General features: G+C 41.3%; 1 protein-coding gene across 4 annotated transcripts in view; it reads left to right on the forward strand.

Moving 5' to 3' along the window:
* The window catches only part of rnf220a (ring finger protein 220a), a 184,641-nt gene that overhangs the window by 107,623 nt on the left and 52,973 nt on the right, over positions 1–24,045 (forward strand). The gene's annotated exons all lie outside the window — the stretch shown is intronic.

The raw sequence follows: 24,045 nt of genomic DNA on the forward strand, positions 1-24,045 counted from the left end.
CGTTGTAATGTGAACAATGCAATCCTGAATCAGATCTGTATTTACTCCTAATAAGTCACTATACAACTACAGTGGAAGCAGTAGACACCTTGTAGAAAACAATGTAAAACACATTAACACCACTAACAATAGAGGAACACACATAAAGTGAGAACTATGTTAATGACTCTGTTGACCCAATGCATTCCCAGGAGGTTTTCCTTTTTGCCTACCTTGGGCTACAACAGTATAAACTTATATATTCTTCATTGTAGGTTGATCCCAGTAAAAAAAAAAAAAAAAAAAAAAAACACATTAATGAATATAATAAATATATAGAAAAAAAATCCTCTACCACCAACTTAAATTAAGACAAATTAGAAAAACAACTTTGCTCAAACTTTAAATTAAAAATCTTGAAACTTAAAGCGTTAATAAAATATTTTATACAGCTGTAATTACAAAATATATATTGAACAAACAGCTGCCGTTTTACTTTTTTAGTGTTGTTTATGATCTTCAAAGAGTCTAAGTGAACACCTTAGGGCGAAAGCATCAATCATGTTTCAGACAGGGAGTAAATGTGCTCTTGGGAAATAATTTTATTTTGACAGACACTAATACGACTGAGATTAGATAGAGGCTACCAATTAATTGTTCTGACCATTGTCCAATTGAGTTATCGCATTTTTTTTTCAGTTTTATCACCCCCCACCCCCCATGTCCCTCTCCTGTCTGTTCTCCCTCAATCGTCTGACTTTATCAAACCCTTCTCTCTTATTTCACCAGCCAGCGTGGGCGTGGCAGCCCTGCCATGCTCCATCCTTTCCACTTCAAATTACCGTTTTTCTGACAACTGTGTCTTAAGGTCTTCAAATAGGCCCACCTCCCGCCTCAATTTTTCAGCTTTTTTTTTTTTTTTTTTATCTGTCTCCTATGTGTGTGAGCCAAAAACGTCCCTTCCCATCAAAATAGAATGTGCATGTTTGCATGTGTCAAACAGGGGCGCTCTGTGGTCTCCTAGTTGAAAATTATACAGTCCCCTGACACATGGTGAGGAAGATTCACTCCGCTGCAAGGATGGGCACGGACAGAGAAATGCACATACACACATGCAGATACAGCCAACATTACATGCACATAGAGTCATGGGTGCGTGAGGACAGATGGAGAGCTTGTGTGTGTTTGCAGGTCACACAGTGTCATGGAGGGTGAGTGAGGTGTAATTTCTCTGCAGTAATACTCAACACTCCGGCCCTGACAGCTTTAATGGTGATGGCCTTATTATAGAGAAGACGCCTCGTGTGTGTGTGTGTGTGTGTGTGTGTGTGTGTGTGTGTGTGTGTGTGTGCGCATTCTAATGGTGATGGCCATATTATAGTGAGGGGAAGACGGCTAAAAGGCTTGGATTTAAACCAGGCCACGTTTACTGACATAAGAATAATAGGGCAGAGGAAGGTGGTGGGGTATGTGTGTGTGTGTGTGTGTGTGTGTGTGTTTGTGTGTGTTTGTGTGTGTGTGTGTGTGTGTGTGGTGGTGGTGGTGGTGGTGGTGGTGGGGGGGGGTGTGCCATCTGGTGACTATCGAAGTACTATGAGTGTATTGAGAGCTGTTTTTTTTCTGATGAGGAGAACAGCGAGTACATACATCTGGTAGAGTAGAATAGAATAGAATATGTCTTACCTCCTTTTAAACAATTTCCAGCATTTGTCAGTGTGTGTGTGTGTGGTTGCTTGTGGTGTGTACTTCCAGTAAGAACAGGGTAACACGACTCTGTGGGCCTGTGTTTCATGTTATGTTGGTCTGATTTACAGTCACACACGCACACACACACACACACATACACACACACACACATATACACACACAAACATACACATACACCTTCACACCTCCCACCACTTTTCTCTCTGCTCTATCACCCAATCTCCCTTTCCCTCCCTCTTTCCACCACAATATTAGCTAATCTCCTCATCTGTCTCACTGTGGTACGCAGAGTAAAACTCACATCCTGTAACTACACACTGTTACAGGACCAGCACCTGCCAAGCCGTTGCAATAGAGGAAAAGGGATGTGTGGTGTGTGTGGTTTCAGGAGAGCTAACGGACAGGCTTTAGTTACACTGCAGCAGAAATTGTCGGGTAACATAGGTTAACCTCTTCCTTGTATTACAAAACCGGGGCTGCACCAGGCCTCATTTGTTTTGTTTTTTCACAAAAAAACACCCATCCACCCAGTTACTGGTTTCTAATGTTGTGACTGATCGTTGTAAATCACTCAGGACATGCCAATCTCAATTCAGGTTTTCTTTCTATATACTTATTTGTTTCAAAGTGGGTTTCAGAATTGTTACAGTAATATGACAGAAGTGGTGTTTTAACAAACTGGGGCCACAAGCCTCATTTAAGTACATGGTTAAGAACAAGTGAGCAACTTGGAATAGATGGTTTCCTGTCGGCATGTATGTGTGTTTGTCTGATTGAGAGCTTAAAGGTAGTTTATTCCAAGTAGGTTCCTCCTCCAAACAGCGAGAGCAGTTGATCCTAAAGGATCCAGCTCTCATTTCACTCTGTAAATAAGCCTGCTGTTGTGTGTTTATCCTGGATCACTACTCAAGGTCTAAACACGGCTCCCCTGCTCCCTGAATACATGACAAGTTACCTTAATGGTTCCTCTAAATAGGAATCTGTGAGTAACAAGCACCATTATTACTCTCCCAGATTATTTTGTACGACTTAACAGGTACATTTTGGTGTATTGGTTCACAGCCGTGCACAACAAGCATCCCTAATATGACCCTAAATTATTTTTATGAGCCCATAATCATGTTCTTCTTTGTTTGGTCTGGATCACCATGTAGGCCTCGATATGACTACCATATTTCCTTATTAGTAGGGATAATAACCTCTGCTTATATTACTATATAAGTACATGCACATGACAGCCTTAGGAAAACGTTAAAATATGGGTTTCAGTATCATCATGCAGTTATTCTGAACATGAGAGTGACAAACATAGTGGTATATCACCGTAAGGAGGATGTAAGAACTTTACTAGAAATGATTTTTATGAGAAAACTTCTTCAGTAAAACAATTTTTTGTCACATGAAAAATAGTTTTAATACCAACCGAAACCCCAATGCAAATATATAATATATTTCTGTACTTTTAAGTGTACCACTATTTTGCTTCAAAATATTAATCTGCAAAACACCCCACAAAAATTATATCATTTAAAAACTGATAGCAAATATACAGTATTTCTGTTTGACCATGCATTTGTGCTACTTGCCTACAATTAAAATGAAAAAAGCTAAATTCTGCTTCAGCTTGGTGTCACATGTCAGTGCATTCAAGTCGGTGGGAATAACACAGTGTTTATATCCAGACCCTGCTTGGCTGATAATATCACATGTTGAGACTGCGGTTTTCTTTAATAAGAGGCCTTCCAGTGTGCTCACGGCTACATTTTCGTATCTGGTGATCATTTCAATATGCTTTTATTTGTGTATTGTTAGATGAAAGCGTACACAACCAAAGAGCTTGTTATGCTTTCTGTCTGCCTGCCTCTCTGCAATGGAAATGAGACACACTTGAAAGTCCCAGAGCTTTAGCGGGGCAAAGTGCTGTGCCAGAGGTGTGGGTGTGTGGGTGGGTATCTATAATACACACAACTCTATTTACATCTCTTTGTGTGTGTGTTTGAGGCTGACTGTGTGAATGCTTCTGCTTACACTGAATATATGCTTATGTGTGTGTATGTTTTGTTCATTAGCTGTTCATTTACGTACGTGTGCGTGCGCGCGTGTGTGTGTGCACTTGCCAACAGCAGACACTCATGGAGACACAGGCCTGACACATCCTGTTTGTACGATAAGCCCTAATGACGACACCTTGTGATTGATTGAATTTTTGATTCGTCTGCTGACGTCTCTAAAGCTGGTATCCTTTTCATCTGAGATAAAAAAAAAGAATGGTGCCTCAAGCGTGTGTGTGTGTGTGTGTCTGTGTGTGTCTGCGTGTGTCTGTGTACACAGCAGGTGATATTTGCCAATTTAACTCAACAAGAACAGGCAAATGAAGCTGTATTCAGGGTAGGGAGTGTGTGTGTTTAAAGAAAATCCTGTGTGTGTGTAAAGGTTACTACACTTAAATTAAATTATCAGGTTTATCCACTACTCTTTTTTTATCGCTTATGTTACAGGCCTAGAGTGAAGCGCTGGGTCCAAAGTGGCACAACACATTCAATTACAGTAACCTGTGCAAAACATATTTATAACAATAGGCAGTAACACTTGACCTCGAACGGGGCTATCATCCCTTAACTTAGTGTTAGTGCTATAAACCTCTGACAAGACGTCACTGTAAACACTGAATACACCATAACTGTATACACTGGCATGTGTACATTGCACCTCAATACAATAACATGTTCTTCACCAAAGTACAAAACCCACATTAAACATATACAATAAACATTCTTCCCACCTGAATGAGTAAAACTCTGTATTCTCCACACAATCCTCACCATACCTGCTTTATGGGTTGAAAACCTCATATTACGCCTTTACACCGAGTGCAGGTTGCTTGTTTACATGGCGTTTGCTCAAGTGTTACCTGCTAGCTTCTGTGTGTTGAGGCAGAGGCAGTGTTGTGACATGTTCACTTCCAGTGGGGCTTCTCTGTAACTCTGCTAGCTAACAGTCTGTGTTCTCACAATATTCTTAACTTTTTCATTGTGTAACTACCCAAAACACTGTTTATAGGTCTCAGTAAAAAAAAAAGCTATAAAAAAACACTGAACAAAATCCCAGGGTTGGTCTACATTAACTAAAGTTTTTACCAGGGTTTGGAGACTCTAAATGACCATTAATGCAAACTGTTAACACTTCAATTAGCCTGTGAATGCTAATCAGTAACGCTAATTGCAAGCGCTTATCACAAATTTCCAGCACATACACGTAACCCCGCCTTGCGTGTAGCTAAACTCAAATCCACAGTAGTATTTGTGAACCAAGCAACTATTTTATGTCACCATAACTTTCCAATTTAAGGTAGTATTACATGTATAAAACATATCTAGGACATTTAGTCAGCAACACTATTGTCTGGCGTAGCTACTCAACTCCCACCCCCACTCTCTGCATTCAGAGTTTTGTAAACCAGTCTTCATACTCTTTTCCAATTCTAGCACACCTGAAAAAGATCATTCCCTCTATGACAGTAATACTAAAAGGACAGTGTTTCCTGCATGTCTACAGCAGTGTCCTATGATCTGCGTTCTCTGTCCAGATCCACCCTCGTGTCCCCTCTGTCCCCTAATCTTGTTTGTCAGAACTAAATGAGCTGCCCCAGCGAGGTGTGTTAGCCACTAATGAATTTATTGCTTGATAAGAAGGGGGGGGGGGTCATGCAGCTGCAACTTACTGCAGTCATAAAACGCTGGAAAAAAACTACGTAATTAACCTTTACTAGCTGTGAGCATAGGTGGTGCTGCTCAATGTAGTGTGTACGTGTCCCTGGGAGATGTGTGTGTGCTTTCATCTGTGCTTGTTTGCGTGTTTGCGCCAGTGTGTGTTCATGCCCGCTGCGTTATGTGTGTGTGCATATACTGTATGTGCTGTGCATCCATGGGGGGGGGTGCTATTGATAACAGTGCAACTATCAATTATTCGTTAATCACATTTTGCCAGATTAGCCCGTCATCTGATTGACTCCAGACTGACTGGAGACAATAAATACATATAGTCAATAAAACAGCAAAGCACCATGGGAGAAAAGGGAGATGGGTGTGGGGTGTTGGAGGTTGACACATGTGCCAACAACACAAGCTTAACTATAAATCTGATATTGGTTATATTGTTTTACACTCTCTCGTCTTATCTGAATGTACTCAATTAACAGAAAAGAGAAAAGAAGAGACGAGACATCATTAAGAATGATGTCACACTTTAGCCATTCATTCACTAACAGGAAGCCTCTTGTCGTCCAGCAAGACATATAAGGCCTGCGATTCTTCTTCTTCTTCTTCTCCTTCTTCTTCTCCTTCTTCTACCACTGAGCCATTTCCTCCATTGTCAAAGACACATACACGCTCTAATGGGTAATAGATACAGGACTAATGCCTGGGCTATGGAATAAAGATAGATGGATAGGGAGGGAGGGAGCAGAGGGAGAGAGATAGAAAGAGAGGAGTGAGTTATCAAGCAGTACCCAGGGGGTTAATTTCTCACAGGCAGTTTTCGTACGCTACACACACACACATACATACCCTGAGTAAAGGTGATGTCTGGCCAAGCCAGTAGCATGCTAGTTAAAAGTGAATAAGTTTATGGCTGGTGTAAGCCCTCATACATCAAGGAGCAGTTTGTTTAGCCAGCAGTGTGACAGGGTACAGTAACATGGGCAGGGCTGGACAGTGGCTACATCTGTGATAAATGAGGGAATGCGGGAAGGATACTGTCTCAGTATCCAGTTGTGTCTGAGTGTGTGTTTGTGTGTGTGTGTGTGTGTGTGTGTCTATGTATGAGTGTGAAAGAGAAAGGGACATCAAATCATGTTTTTAGCTCTTGGATTAATGGCGATTCCAATATTTGATCTAAGTGATATTTTTCCTATTTGAAGAATCTCTTTTTGAAGCTGTAAACCTGGTGCAGCCCCGGTTTTCTCGAGTTATCTTGCAGTACCTGGTGTGAAATATCGACAAAAAGCTTATCTGTATAATGTTTTAGATTGCAGAATATGTTTTCTGCTTCAACTGAAAGTCTTGTTGAATTCAAGCAGTATTACTTTGAGTTAAAAGAAATCAATAAGAATAATTATCTATAAATTTATTCTGAAAAGATGCTCCATCATTTTTCTATATATATAATATAACAGATGAGGGACACACATCTGTCCATAAAGGGACTAAAAGTCAAGGCATTTTGGAATTTGCTGCCATTTTGGCCATTCTGCATAATGACTACTTTTACTTTTGATATTTTATTTTATTTTATGTGCTTCTCTGCTTCTACTGATGTAAAATTGTGAATGCAGGATTTTTACTCGTGATTAGGTAATTTTGTGTTGTTGCATTGGTTTTACACAAGTAAAAGAGCTCAATATTTCTTCTTCCTATCCATCAACATGCACCCTTTCTCCTCCCTCCATTCTTTCTCCTTCCATTCTTCCTCTCCTAACTCCTTGCCTCCTCCTCTTCCTCACCCCATCCTTGTGCCAGGCTCTGGCCTGCACCAATACATCTGTGGATCTGACTGTACCACGGTTCTGAAAAACAATAGTCCACTCAGTCCGTGTAAGTGTATGTGTGTCTATAATGCTGCAAACAATAGCTTTATTATCAGTTGACCACAATAAGGACAACAACTCTGTTCTCATTTGTTCACTGTGGCACTGTTGCCTGTTGCGTTCTCATTACAGCCAGTTAGTTAGTGAGACAGTCTGTCAGACAGACAGATGGAGAGGAAGACAGGACAGATCCAGAGACAGTCAAGACGATAAATAGACAGCCATGAAGACAGACAGGTGGATAGGCAGAGAAGGAGCAAGCCCCGCCATCCAGCCAGCCACCATTTCTCCCCCAATAACTCACTTTTCTCCCTCTTGGAGAGGGAAAACAATAAGATATAACAATTGGAAAATGGCTGAGGCAGGCAGAGCATTACAAATGAAATGTAATGTTGTTACAGTTTGGAAATAATGAATTATGAGGATAAGCGGGGATCTGTAAAATCGCTGTAGCGATTTACCGGGGTTTCATTTTTCAACTGTATTGAATTATGGTGAATTGGCCTCATTCAACTGCAAAATACAAAATGGGGAAAAGGAGGATGATTCACCGTTGCATTCTGTGTGAGTATGTGTGTGAGTGTGGATGTGTGAGTTTATGCAGTTGTGTGCAAGCATGCGCAACCACTGACTGTTTATTTATTTCTCTGTGTTTATGTGCATAAGTGTGCACGGATGCTTGCATGCATGTGATGTGTGTGCATTTCTACGTATCTCAATGCGGAGTGAGTGTGTGTGCGTGTGTGTGTGTGTGTGTGTGTGTGTGTGGTCCTCCCCCTGGACCTGTTGAGGGCTTTCTTTCGCTCACCCCACCGCGCATGTGATAAATGTCCCTTATCGCCTCTGTCATTGTAATAGCCCAACAACAGGCCCAGAGAGAGAGGAAGAGAGGGGGAAAGAAGGATGGAAAGAGGGGTGAGAGAAGGGAGTAGGAGGAGATCGGGTCATGGGGGTGTTGAGAGAGTCACGATGACAAAAAAAAAAAAAAAAAGATGGTGAGAGCAGGTGAAAGAGAGAGGGAGGGATGGTGGAGTGGAATGGGATAGCTGGAGTTATCAGCCAGTCTTGTAGGGGAAGAATACGCATCAAGCTGCCAATCATCCAGCCTGAAAATTGCTCTGAGATTTGAGTCCCCAGACAGTGTGTGTGTATATGTGTGTGTGTCCAGAGAGAGAGTGTCCAAAGCCCCTGTCTTCTCTCTGCTATTACTGCCCCCATCCCTTCATCCCACCATCTTTACCTCTTTCTTCTCGCCATTTTTAGAGCTCAAACTGAAAAAAATACATCTCCTCTCTCCCTGTCACTAAAATCTATTCTCAAGTTGTTTGAAACACTGTTGTCGTCAGTGGCACCACCTATTAGGGGAGGGTGAGAGACACAGAGGGAAAGGGAGGAAGAGAGAGGGAGGGATGACAGAGAAGATGGGAAAGACAGAAGAAGAAAGGCAAAGGAGAAAAGAGAGGGAAGGTTAATATGTGAGCAGAAACCATTTCGGTTTCTTTAATTTTTTATTGATCCGAGCTGCAGACCTGTCCCCTCAACACTTTGTGTGTGTATGTGTGTGTTTGTGTCTTTGTGTGTGTGTGTGTGCGTATTGGGAGTTGAAAGCCTTCAAGCCGTCACCGTACTGAATCTGAGGGTACCTGAGAGTAAACAAAAGTAGAAAGAGCATCATTGCTGTCCAGTGAAAACCAGGTGTCTCCAAATTTGCCGATTTTAGATATTTCAGGCAAACTGAGGGATCGAGGGGTTCGCTATTGGGTTGAGGAAATTTTCCTACTTCTTAAGCTTAAAAAAACAATTAAAAACCCGAACCCAAGTATATGTTTTGGAGATACATGGTTTTTATAGGGCAGCAACAATTTGAAGGGAGAAAATGACAAAGTGCTGCAAAAGAAGACATTTTGTGAAAATACCTTACTGTCATGTAAACAGATTAAAATAGTTTTTTTCTTAAGACAAGTTTCTAAAACTTAGGAATGACAGACCGCCTTTACTTTTGTCAAATTTAATGTGATCATTCTTCTTGAATCTCCTGTTATTTTTTCACTTTAGTGGAGCAGCAGGCTGTAATATATTTCACGTAAGACATTACACCTGAAGAAGTGTATTTGTCTCAAAAAGACACTTATAAGGATACAAAGATTATAAAAATGTTAAATGAAAGGCATGGACTTAATGATGGACATTTTATGGAATGTTACTTCTTCAGAGAAAAATACCCATGGCCCCGCAAAAGTAAAGTGTAGTGAAACATCGCCCTCTATTGGGAACTTTGATATCAGCAGGCAGAGGGAGAGAGGGAAACAGAGGACAAAAGTGGAAAGGAAAGGAAAGGAAAGAAAAGGAAAGGAAGGGACAGGACAGGAAAGGAAAGGAAAAAGGAGAGGAGAGGAAATGAGAAGGAATGGATGGAGGAAGAGATGACAGGAGGTGTCCTGTAGAGCAGAGAGATAGCACATTGATAAAGATCACAATGATGTCCAATTGCAGCTGTGTGATGCAATCGCAATCGTGTCTGATTGTCAAACATGCACTTACACACACACACACACACACACACACACACACACACACACACACACACACACACACACACACACACACACACACACACACATACACACACTAACACTCATACACAAAATAACCTCAGGTGCGACCTGTGCAATACCCCACTCCCGCAGATAGACATCTGCGGTCTGCAACTATCAAGTGTTACCAGCCAGATATATATTTTTCCTATACATTTTTCCCCATTTCTGGATTGTATTACTATATAGGGAGTGAGTGACAGAAAGACAGACAGTCAGACAAAGAGAAGCACCGGAAAGAATCTAATGCGTATTCATGTATTTTAGGCTGAACCAGAGTAATAAGACAACATCATTCTTCCATCCGGTATGGATCTTTTCTCAAGTGGTACAAGTCAGCGTGGGTAACAATTTGTTCTAATGTTTTCATGTTTATTTTATTTTTATTTCTATTGCTCTCTAAAATCTCATTTTAGAACAAAAGTGCTCATATAAATTATATTATGTGAGTGCTGTATAAATGATTCTCTGTGACATTGTGAAATTTTGTGAAAGTCATGTTTTCACAAGCAAACCCTTGTCTGGTCCAGTTAAGAGCCAGGGAACACTCTGATTCTTGGAACTCAGGGTGACCAGCAGCACCCACTGTCATGAAGACATGGCAAGCACCCAAGCCACGACACAGCGCCCCAAGGCTTAGGCCCGACCAGAAAGTTAGGAAAGTTTTCATTATCTGGGTTGTAATCATCGTTCCAAAGGGGCCTGTGGTCCGGTGTATTCCAACCAGGACAACTGACACCCAAAGAAAACACAAAATTCCCATCATAAACGTTTAACTTTTATGTTTATCCTCAGTGCAAATGATTACCGAGTATTTGCAGCAAACTTTCTACAATCCGACCAAACTCTGTACAAAAAAAAAATGAATTTTATTCTCATCAAACTTGCCATCTGAGTTGTGCCAACAGAGATTACCGAGATGCGGGAAGTTTGCTTTGTGTCCGTTTGATTTCTATTCCGGTGACACTCTGGTGAGAGGGGTAATATAGCAGACAGCTAGACAGACAGCGAGATAGATGGAAGGACTGCTCCCCTTGTATGAAGGATTATCCCCTATCCTCTGTTTGTGACAAGAGCTGATAAGGGCCTGAGAGGAGAGGCAGCAAGAGGCTGAGAGGGCCAGTTGCACACACACGTACACACTCGCTGACACTCATGCACATACACATATGCACATATAATCCACAGTGAGAGAGATATCAATCCATCATTTAGAGCCAGGGATTCAGCAAGAGGAAATAGGTTCTTCTCAATCGCTGACAAGCCAACACACACACACACACAAACACACACACACACACACACACACACACACGCACACACACGCACACACACACACACACACACACACACACGCACGCACGCACAAACACACGCCTAGAATTGCATCTGCTGTACAAAAGGCTCATGAGGTTTCAGAGCTGAATGGGGCTGTTTGAATGACTGTTCAATTTCATCAATTTATCTGATTTACATTTGGCTATAGTCGACGCCACAGATATATATCTGTGTGTTTATTGCGGTTATTGTGTGTGAATGACATCAGTGTCACTAATAGAAAACCATAAATCTAAATGTTCCAAACTTAGTTATCACAAGCTATGAATCCAAGTTTTTTCCTATGTCAAAAGGAAAACAAGTAATTTAAAGAAGGAACCAGAAAACATGGGTACATGCAACACAATCTGTCCAATGATTCAATTTAGCTTTGACTCACCTAAATCTTATTTCTCCTAAGAAATTGAATGTCAATTAATTGAAAAAAGTGAAATTACATGGAATAAAATAATCTCAATTCCTTGTCAAATTCTTACTTTTTCACTGTGCATGTATTAGCACTTTTTAGATGTACTTTTTCTTTGCAGCGAGCAAGAGTCTCGCTGTTTTAGAGGAGGGGAGTATTACTGAAAGGTGGGATGAGCAGTACGAGGACCTCAGAGGGGGGCCGTACTCCCAAAGTCCACCCATCCTTTTGTCGGAAAGAAACAGCACAGAAAATGGGGAAACGAGTGGGAAAGGTGATACAGTGGTCAGCGAGCTGCAGCGACTCTGCCTCACAGTGTGTGCATGTGTGTGAATGGAGCGTGCCACCATTTGACTGATGAGCAGACGATGGGAACATGAAAACCCCGGCTCCTCTCCTGGACATGACCACATCTCTTGAGGGAGATGTGGTCATGTCTTGTGTGTCAGACTATGTGGCAGGCAGAGAGGGAGGCAGTAAAATTACATCAAAACACAGAGATGGTTTGTATTCATTTATGCCTGCTATCTTTTTGCCTCTTTGTCCTTCATTTGGTCTATATGTCTCGCTATAACCTGATTTCTAAATGTGTGAGAGAAACAGGGAGAGTTGTGAGGGCTACTCTTGATTACAGTTTGCAACAACAGGTCAAAGGGTTAACGTGTGTAAGAGGAACCTTATTGCAAGGTGTGGGGGGGCTCCGGCGGGAAGTGGTTAAGGAGTTGCCTGAGGGTGTACAGGGGGCTTAAAGATGATCCCTCTCGCAACCTCGCAAAGAGCTCAGCCTGATTTCCTTAACTATTGAGCGCAATATCTTGAAATAAACACATGTGCTTTGGTGAGGAAAAGTGGTTCTATTATAAATTAATATAGAGTGCTCTGGTGCTGGATTTTGTTACTTTTGATAATTTGAATCAACCGATTTTTAATCAGTTCAGCAGCTATGGTGTGTTGCATTAATAAATATGAAAGAAAGATTTTGGAACGTGGTTAGTGTTTTCTGCATTAACCAGTCTATGGCATCAAAATCCAATGAGGCTCAGGGGCACTTGAACCTTTTTCAAACTGCCAGAAGAATATATTTTATCAGAAGAAACAGTGAAATATTAATAACAAGGGACCTTCACGTAATAGCCCTATTGTTTTATTTGATTATCCAGAAGACTCCAGCGCTTCTCTGTTAAGACATATTCAGGATATAGTCAACTTTACAGATTAAGGTTTAAAGTTGGGGGAAACAGCAGCTCACCTCACCTTACTGCCCTCTATAGTTCTTGTCTTTTTAGAAAGAAAAAAAGACTGCCACATACCAAGAGAAAAACCGATGAAAAAAGAAGATGGCAAAGGGAAGATGAAAGAGATCCAAAGAGTAAGGAAAGAAATCATTTAGCCTAAGTGGGACCAAGACAAAATGTGTGAGGGAGACAGAGAGGGAGGGAGGGTGTAGTAAGCGCCAGGTTAGGTGGCAGGGCCATTTGGCGAAGGCGCCGGTGCTAGACTTGATGGATGAGACAAACTGCGGGCTCTTTTCTCTTGTAACTTTAAAATCATTAAGCCTTTTACAGGGCCATGCAGATTTTTATAGCCACCTCCGACGATCTGCCACTGTTCATGTCGTTAGATCAGCAGGTTGGGAGAAGACGCGCAGAGGCGGGACATGATAATTATAACTTTTTCTAACAAGGTGCATATTTGTTCAAAGATATACTGCTGATTTTAAAAATGCTTTTTGAAATCCACAGTCATTTACAATCAAACTGTACTGGTAGGATATAAAAAAGGTTATGTTTGAGTGTTCGATGGAACTGCTTTGTCTCATTTATTTTTCTTTGATTTTAATAAAGGTTTCATTTCTGTGCAATGTGATCAGCTATTCTGCCTCACAAAGGCAAAGAGCAGGAAAAAGGAAAGTTAGTCGAAAGTTAGTAATGCTTTGATTTTTATTTTCGCAATAGCTAGCTTTACTTTCACGAGACCTAGGTCTCGAGCTTTAGCTGTGCAGCTGCCTGTCTCTCTGTTACCGAGTATATTAAGGGAACTGCAGCTTTTTTTACTGTTTGGTTTTTAGCTCCACTCTGGAGTTTTGTGGCTTTTTTTAATACGTCAAAATGTCACATTCTGCCCTAAACTCAATTTTGACCAAATCTGTAGTTATTGCATTTTGGCTTTGTAGGGCAGCATGGAAGTTGTCCTCAAAAAGGACAGGCTTTCTTGAATTAAATGCTGTTTTTGTGTTTTCTTTGACGCCGTTGTTTTTTTTTTTTTAAATTATCCAAAGCATTTGGTGTGGTTTGGGGTCAGGAAACTTGATAGGTATTTGAAGACAATGTTCAAAAAAAAAAATTCAGTTAAAAAAAAATAGATTCATAAACACCAGAATCTGAGACACAGTTTGCAGAATTCATAGTGCCGTAAAAAAATATTCAAACCTCCTAAATGACATAATGTGGAATTAAGGTTCATCCATAGGACCTTTCAGATTTCACATCTCATCCTCATGATGCTGCTATCACAAAGCGGGTGAAAATGAAGTTCAGGTACGCAGCAGGTAATCCGGCACTGAGAGGACAGCATGACATTGATCTAAGATTTTAATCTGCTGCTCCTCTTTGCCAGGCACGTTTTGCAATAACAAATACAGCCATGTATAACCAGGAGATATATAGTGAGGATATGAGTTCTGTTAACAAAACCTAGTTAGCTAAGACAAAATTTTACCCAGCAAATGAAGGAAATACACACCGTGACACAACATAATCATATCACTTTTTTCCCTTTTTTTTTTCATTTCCTATGTGCGTGAGTCTGTTTGAGACAGTGTCTTGTAAGAAAGGACAAGGATGTTAATGATAAACCAGCAGCAACAACCTGGTGGGTGTTACTGTGATGCGCTCTAAATATTATCAATAACAAGTTTTGTGTGTATGTAAGTGTGCACATGCCTCCATCCATCCATCCATCCCGCTCCTTCTGCCTCCACAGGCTGCCTCCTCCGCTGTTAGGATTCAATTAACACAGTGCAGGCAGCCACGGCACCCTCATTAAAGCTAATTAGTTAAAACATCAGCCAATCTAGCGTTAATTGGCTTTGGTAATTAATTCAGCCGCTAGACCATATGAAAGCAGCAGGGAGAAAGATAATGAGAGGGAGGGAGAGGGTGGAATCAGGAGAGATGGAAAGGGAAAGAAGAGATAAAAGAAGACAGAATGAAAGAAAAAGGGAAGTAAATGAGAGAGGTAAAGAGAAATAACTAGTAGAGAGGTAGGAAAACCTTATTTCTGCAGGTCTTTGTCTCTGAATACCAGTCACCCAGGTTGAGGTGTGTACTCGTAGAGATGTTGCACTGATATGCTGAACGTCAGACCGAAATTTTCATAAATTTTGGTGTCGGTTCAAACACAGTGGCAAAGAACTGGAGCTCAGCAATGGCATTTCCACATGTGCGATGATAATATTCTGCTCATTGTTACTGAGCTCAGACACGAACAAGTGGCGTCTGTGTATGTGGGCTGTTTAGGGCTGACTCTGGGCGTCTATTTTCAGACTTGCTGATGTCCCTCTTTGACCACTGACACGGCATGTTCCTGTTGCGATGAGGCCTCACGCGCACACCTCTCTGTTAGGTATCCCTCCTCCTCCTCCACACAGCTGAGGAAGGAGATATGGAATAGAGTCATTCAGCAGGGAGACAAGAAAATAGAGGGCATAGGTCAGTGAAAGCAAAAACGTCTCTTTTTTTTCCGTGTGTCCATTTTTTAATAATCATAATAATGAATCTAGTAGTTACACACATATCATATCAAGATAAAGCAAGTATTTCACTGTGCAGTAACACATTAAATTTACAAGAATAGCATTCCCAGGTTCAAAAATTATACCTAGAAGTACGAATTAATGAATATTTCAATTTGCCATCCTTTAATATTCAAAATGCACGATTTACAGGGTTTTCAAAATGGTTAAATATTAATTACTAATTATAAAAATTAATAATTCATTATTTGTCATGGCACAATTCAATGTGTGGATTATGGCAAGAGAACTCATTTTTGGAACAAAACATTTAGAAGTTGGCACAAAGAATCTTTAGGTTTTGGATTTTCCGATGACAGATATTTGTCTTTGTCTGTATTTGTTAATTCAATAGGTCAGTAACTGACCGCTCATGTTTGAATTCTCTTCCTGAAACACAAGCTCACATAGCAAGTTATACTCTGTGGTCAGCTTTCAGAAGCTTAGACCTGTTTCTGTCTATTCGGAATAGATATTTGTCTCTTTCCTGCAGAATATTGGCAGGCAACTGTGGCGTGGAGTGTTACAGGGGTCTTGAATTGAGATTTGGCCTACAGCGGCTGCGTGTACCTCTGCTCTGTGGGTCAGTGCTTGGTTAATGCTCCATTAATTTACTTCTTTCTCTCTCTCTCTCTCTTTCTCTCACACACACACACACACACTGGCAATGTGATTGATTGAATAAACAGCTGTCAGTAGTCAGAGATAACCTCACTAGCATCGCACTGCGGTCTTTCAGACAGACAAATGCGCATCGGGGTCCCAGGAGTAAAAAACAACATTACACATGCTGACACACACATGTACACACACACACACACACACACACACACACACACACGCACACACACGTACAGGGATCATCAGATGGCCATTAATCAGCACATGTTCAAAACTGGGCAGATGATGATTTATGATGCGTTAATTTCTTGGTCTTTTGCTTTCCCAAATCCTCCAAATTTAATATATATTTCTTTCAATTTTAATTTCTATTTAAGAGCAAAGTAGCCTTGAAGTTTTTCCAAATCTGTTCCCAGTGACAGAATGAATGAAGATTCTGCATTCAGTAACAGCCCCAGTTTTCCCATGTCGCCAAATGTCCCAGCTATGTAAAATAAATGTATCTTCCAATTTACATTTCACTCTACTTCTCACAGTGCAACATGCATATGTTCACGCAGAAATATTTGGAGTCCCTGGACTTACACAGATGGCAAACACATCCATACTTCTACACACACACACACACACACACACACACACACACCTTTCCCCTCTCTATTCCTCTATCCAGCGATCTCTTCATCCTTCCTCTCCACGGCACCGACATTTCATTTGCTTTTCTAAAAGTGACAACCCCAGGGAGCGAGGGGAGGGAGGGAGGTAGGGATAGTGAAAGAGCCTGGTGATGAGTTTTGAGCAGGGCGTGGAGGAGTGCTATTTAAAAGTGCCATGCATCACTGTCAGGGAGTGAGACCATGCAAACACATACACACACCCGGTCAGACAGACACAGGAAACACACACATGCACGGAGCAGACCAACGCAGCCTGGGTGGCAAACTGAAGTTGACCCCCGTTCCATTTCATCAAATATCCTCTGAATGAGCCACACAGCCTCATCTATTTTGCACACACACACACACACACACACACACACACAGAGAGAGAGAGGGAGTGATCAGCCTAGTGTCTAGCCTGCTTAAATCACAGCTCACTTAAGAAAAAACCATATCACCTCACTGGGAGGCACATACACACACCTTGCTAGTCCCATTTGTGTTAATACGGCCCCTGGTTTTGGGCTTTAGGGCTCATATTTGCCATTATGGAGATGATGGCTTTACAGGGCCTCTCACCTCACCTTGCGTTGGTCCGGGAGAAGAGAGGGGAGAGTCGAAATGAAGGCTGACACCTCGGCGGGATTTATTTGATTGTGGATGCGAGGCGGTGTCATTCTGGAGAAGGGGGAGAATAAGAGGGGGATGAGACGGGGGGAGGAGGCCCAGACCCTTGGGCTAAGTGAAAAGAAGCAGAGGAGAAGATGGCGGGGTGGAGGGAGAAAGGAGAGGGAAGGAAAGAAAGAGAAAGTGAGAAAGGAAATAAAAAGGAAGAGATTGGAGAGAGAGCAGAAGTGGCCCTCTTTCCCTTTCCGTGAATCAAATCAAATTCCGCTTATCGCACATTATTTGAAGAGGTTATCGGGCGCGGTAATGCGGTTACACGCCGGGCTGAGGCTGAGAGATTTCCTTGTTTACCGATGTTGGCGGGTGTTATAGCTAACCGGCTGGGCAAGCTGCGAGGGGAGGGGGGAAAAGGAGAGGGAGGGGAGGAGGGGAAGACGAGAAAAGAGGGGTAGCGGGCATAAACACTTGATGCATGTCAGAAAACTCATTTAGGTGAACAACAAGGAGGGGGAATGGAAGGGTGTTTATACGCACACACACACACACACACACACACACACACAAGGAGAAGACAGTTGTTCAAGGACAGGAAAACAGCCTCTACATGTAGACACTTTGTAATTCCATTTGGGAAATGTGCTTGTGTGTTTTGCAAGTGTGTATGTTGCGGTGTGTGTGTGTGTGTGTACATGTGTGTCGCCCACAAACAAACGGTATATATGCCAACTCATAAATCTGGCCCTCCTCTTTTCTGACTCTTACTGCTGTGTTTAAATCCAGTTTACATGCTCAGTGCTCATTAGCTGATTGTGTGTATAATTTACAAGTTAATTCAGTCTTTTGCAGCAGATTTTAAAGATACGAAATACCCAGGTTCACAGCAAGTCAAACATTTCTTTCCCTCCAGATGCTTGCATCTTTTAAAAGCTAACAAATGTCAGCGTAAAACTTCAATAAATTGCTGATTGCTTTAACACAATATTTGTTCTATTTAAAGCCAATACATGACAGATTATTTTTAGTTTCTCGTTTCAGGAAGAGTCCAAAATGCAACAATCTCCTGTTTCCTAAGAGGCAGGATGATGGGCAAGATAAAAGCAAAGGGATGACATGCAATACAAGTCATTAAATGGGATTTGGACCCACAGCGTTGTGAGTACAAGGTTTGCCTCTTAGCCCATTGAGCCATGAGGACACCCCAAATGGTTTTTTATCTCTGGTCCCATTGAGAGAGAGTATTGAGCTGACAATCCCTGTCCTCTCTAGAGGTGGCCTTTTACCTCACCTCATTGTAGTCTGCGACTGGGAGCCTGTGCTATCTAGCATCTATTGATTCCCACTTCATCTGGACCAAAGCAACACAGGGAGAGAGGAGAGAGACACTGAGAGACAGTGAGAGAGAGAGAGAGAGAGAAGAAAAGGAGGAGAAAAAAAAACAAATAAATAAAAGGAAGATGAAGGATGCTGAAGTGTTAAAACAGATTAAACTTGCTATATGATGATGGCCATCATTTGATGAATTTTCATCGGTTTTCATCAGCTGTTGAATAAAGAGCTAAATCCTGTAAAAGCTACAGTAACCAGGCAGTTGTAGGTGCACAAAGGACAGAAGGAGGGAAAAGGAAAGAAGGGTGAGAGGCAGAAAGGGACGATGATACGAAGAAAGAAAGGCCAAAGCAATGGAGAAAGAAAGCATATAAAGGAAGGAAAGCTGGAAGAAAGGAAGAATATCAGGATGAAAGTAAGGGCCGAAAGTGAAAACATTCCAAAAGGGAGGGAAGGTTTCTCCTCTTTGCTCTCCGCTCTTCTGTTTGATCTAGCTCTATCCTCCTCACCATCTGGTGTCTATAATTGCCTGTCTAGTTGTGTGTGTATGTGTGTGTGAAATTCCTGTCATCATTTCAAATGTACAGGACTATAAAAGCCTAATCACGGATTCATTTGATGTTAAATATGCATTATATGTGGTTTTGTTTCTTAACTTTTTAAATAGTTAGTAGGGATTTATCAACCGTTTTTTGGTCAAGTCGAGCTGCTTTAGTTGTAGGGCATGTTTAAGCCTAATTCTCTGTTTAGGGTGCTGGAGACCTCAGGCTCATAAAACATTCTTACACTTTTTCCTTAGCTTAATACTTGATGATTTTTCAGGTCCACTACAGAAAATGCCTCATTACTTCTACTGTGGTTCTCAGAGACCCCTGCTATAAAACACATTTAAATACAATGGATTTTCATATGTTTTTATATCTGTGATTGGTGTTGACAGTACTTTTTTATGCAGTGCTACTCCTCTCAAATCCAAAATACTATAAGTCTGTTTGGATATCTGTTATTAGTGTCTTTGTTAGACCTCTCTGGGGTCTAACTGACCCCAAACATACAGTAAGTAACGTCATTATATGTAGGATAATATACTGTACATTTATTTGTCTTTGATTGACAAAAGAAAAGTGAACAAAACATGAACAGACGTTTTATATATATGTTTGTTCACCTAAAGCCCATTTAGGTATAATAATGCTTTACGGTCATTTCCTTCATCAAATGTGAAAGCCCAGTTTGTGGCAAAGGGAAGGGATACCACTAAAATGCTTTGATACATATATTGTTTCAGTAAGGTCAGTAACAAATTTTGCATTTTTTGAATTATTATTACACATACAGCAGTGGGGTCTGTGGGTACCCAGTAATAAGGAAATAAAGCCAATGTCAGCAAAACACAAAGGGAAAAAAACAACACGAGAAAATACATATACAATTAGATAGTTAAATCCAAGTAAGTACATACAGTAAATAAGTTAATGAAAACATTTGTTAATGTACACATAATAAAAATCAATAATCAATATAGTCATATTAATAATTATGGATACTCGAAAGCAACTATAGCTTCTATTATATTACTATAAAAAAAACCTAATATTTCGAGGCTGTTCAGTGGCTTACACGTTGTATAAAAATGCTTGCCAGTTATTCAGACAGAATCACATACACAAAAGGACACTTAATATTAAAATCAATTCCCACTTCCCACACAGTAACATCTTTTTGACAGCTGCCATGTCGTTTTGTCTTGTTTTATTTTTTTTAGTTTAGTTTAGGTTTTCAGATTTCAGCTAGAGGACATATAAGTGACTTGCTGCTGGAAAATTTGTGATTCTCATATAAATTCCCTTGGCAAGTTCACAAACCTACTGTATACTAGAAATAAGTGTCGCTCTGGATTGAGTTAGACCAGCCGTGGTGTACATGTCAGTGCTCTAGCAGCCAGTAAATAAATTAGACAGAAGATGCAAAAAGTCGGCGGATATGCTTCCTGCCAGCTGGATGACATATTGTTTTGTGACATGAACAAAAGCCGGTGAGCACCATTAACTGGGTCAAGTGACAGAGATAAAAAGGAGGGAAGTTGGTGAAAGAAGAAGGAGTGTTAGAGAGATGGGTTGGGTTAAAAAAAGAGAGAGATAGGGCCTGGAAAAGAGAAGCAGAAGGGTGAAATCAGGAAAACTGGAGATGAAGGGAGTAAGAAAGAGAGAGGTGGAAAGACAGATAGAGGGAGAGAGAAGGGAAAGAAAGTCAGAGAAAGAGAGATGAGACAATCCATCTTGGCACATTAGGGGGGATCAGGCTGACACTCCATCATGGCTGTCAGAGAGATGCACAGCTCCTTTCTCCTCTCCTCCCTCCATGCATCCATCCATCCCTCGTCCGCTCCGCCAGCTGGCATTCACTGAGGAATCGCAACACTAAAAAGTCCTGTCAGGCCTATTTCCTTGTTATTGTCCGGCCCTCCTCACCTCATCCTCCTCCCCCACCTTCTCTGACTCTGGTGCCTTCCCTCTGCTCCCCAAGATTAAACGCACCCTTGTTGTGCCGCAGGGCGTGTGAGTTTGAGCTGTGAGGTCCAAAGCAGGACATGTGGGGAGTGTGTACGGATGTGTGTGTGTGTGTGTGTGTGTGTGTGTGTGTGTGTGTGTGTGTGTGTGTGTGTGTGTGTGTGTGTGTGTTGCCCCAACATTAATCATCTTTAAGGCGCTGACAAGCCCGGTGTGCGACATCGCATCAACACAACCACTCACACCCTTCTCCCCCTTTCTCCTCTCCTCTTCTTCTTCTCCTCCTCCCCTGGATTTATCTGTTCGTCCAACTCTCCCCATCACTCACTTCCCCCAGGGATTATATGACACAGAGGGGGGGAAATAGAGGGAGAGAAGGAAAGAAAGGGAGAAATGTGAAAGGATGAGAAAGAGTGACAACATGGACAAACAAATCTTCAAACAAATTTGAAGATGGAAAGACAGAAGAGAGAGAAAGGATGGAAAATACAAGGGATGAGAGAAAAGACTAATTAAAGACAAAGATGAAAAGTAAAGGTTTAGACATAAATCTTCTAATTTAGCTGACTTTTGAATAATAGGCATTGCAAATTACAAAGGACGGACTTTGGAGCAGACAATGAATTTGTTATACTGTTTCACATGCTGGATAAATACTGTAATAACTGAAAATCCTTTTTTTTTAAATCTTTTTTTAATCACTTTGAGACTCTGAACTCTGGGAGGCACAACCGGGTGCCTTGTCAACTAAAACATATCAATGATCAAATAAAATATTATTTATTAAATAAAAAAACTTGTATTGTCTTCTGTTCTTTCACATGGGTGTTGATTTTCCACCTGTTCCATCACATCAGAGCCGGTGTAATTTGCATGTGTACAGTATGTGTTTGCGGGTAACGGCTTGTTTTTGGCCCTGTTGTAAGACAGCTGAATTCAAATCAATTCACAGAATGCAAAACTCCTCCACTTAAATCTTTCGTGTTGTTGATTGTTGCCATCCTTTTGTCACACCCATGCTTTCACATTCCGTTATCATCAATCCATTGCCAGGACAAATAAAAGTCATATCTGCACAGAAAATTCCACAATTCAAAAGAAAATCACTGCACATTGAAATGCAAAAAGTAAACTCAAAATAAGCATTTACTTAAAATAAATGTGATATTACAAAAGCCTAAAAATAATCAAACGTACGCATGTTTGTATACATGCCTTTGTGTGTGTGTGTGTGTGCGTGCATGCGCGTGTGTCCGCATCCGCCAGGTGTGTGTTTGCCTGAAGAATAGAAAGAGCCCCATCAGCTGCAGACAGGGATTGGATCTTTCTTTGTCTGCTGAAGCGGATGTTGAAGGCTTCAGCATTACTCAAATTATCTTGTCAAAGCAATAAACGGGAGAAGGGAGGAGAGGGGGTAGAGAAGAAGAGATGGAGAAACAAGTTGAGAGAGGGAAATATACCAAAAGGAGTGTGGTGGAGGAGACAACAAGGTAGAGACGAAGGGAAGGAAAGAGAGGCGATGGGGAACATAAATAAATAGAGAGATGAGCGGATGGGGAAAGAAGGGATGAGAGAGAAAGAAAGAAAGAAAGAAAGAAAGAAAGAAAGAATGAAAGAAGAAGGCGGAGGTAGATAAAAGAGGACGAGAAAGAAAATGAAACAAATAAATGGGTAGTAGGGAGCAGAAAATTAGAAATAGATGAGGCTGGAGAGAAAGCGCATGAGGGGGATAGGTGTGGCAAAAGAAAAAAAAGAGGTAGAGAAAGAGGGGCAGAGAAAGAGATAGAGAGTAATCGATTACCTATTTTTCAAAGTCACTTAACGTGTCCAGTGCTGTGGGCTCTGTTAAGTAGCGGTGCAGGAGAATGGGAGGCCAGTATGCGCACACACGTTCTGAGAAGGAAAGGGAGGGAGGGGATGACGTGTGTGGTATTGTGTGTGTGAGTGTGTGTGTGTGTGTGTGTGTGTGTGTGTGAGTGTGTGTGTGTGTCTTTGTGTGTAGGTTTGTAGGTGTGTGTGCTCCCCACTAGTTGTCTCTTGATGAGTCCTCTTGTGGGAAACTGTTGTGACAGACCAATATGTGAGCAAGGATACATGTTCCCAGAGGGCTGTGTGTGCATGTGTATGTATATGCGTCTGTGTGTTTGTGCGTAAAAGAGAGAAACACCAAAGACAAGACAGATAGGGAGTCCCTATACCTGGCCCTCCTGTTGCCGTGGTGACAATCAGTCTAAACAGGATATCCTGGCTGAGGTGGAGCCTATTGTTCATGGCCTAAAAAAAACCCCATTTGATTGGCTAAATACAGGAAATTTATGAAGTGTCCTCCAACATTAAGCACTAAGACACTTTCAATAGATGATATTTTTAGCCATCTTACACAGACTCAAAGATAAACTTGAAAAACTATAAACTACTCCTATACACTACTATACACGCACTTACGTAAACACCGACACAACAGCTGTGTTGCTGAATGCAAACCTAACAATACACACACTGTCCACACATACCCCCAGAATCACATGACACACAGACACACACGTACAGGTGGGCCCCACCCTGTACCCTGCTGATCAAGGACAATGAAGTGAGGTTGTGTTGGCAGACTCTATTCAGCATTATCTCATCCATGGCCAACGATTCCTTAAATCTGCTTTAACCTGGGAGAAACATTACACAATAGAAACTGTGCAGCACTCTATTTTCCTTTGTGTGTGTGTAATGGAGAATTATACTGAACATACACTTAATGTGGGTGATTCTCAGAGAGTAAAACCACAGTTCAAGGCTCCGTGCTTGCAAGAATTCACAGTGAAGTTTACTTGAGTGTCCTTGATGCTGAATCTTTAACCTCAGTTTCTTGAGTTTAACCTAAAAAAAAATGTTTCTCTACCAAAA

The sequence above is a fragment of the Xiphias gladius genome, chromosome 14 (assembly GCF_016859285.1).
Source record: "Xiphias gladius isolate SHS-SW01 ecotype Sanya breed wild chromosome 14, ASM1685928v1, whole genome shotgun sequence".
Lineage (NCBI taxonomy): Eukaryota > Metazoa > Chordata > Actinopteri > Istiophoriformes > Xiphiidae > Xiphias > Xiphias gladius.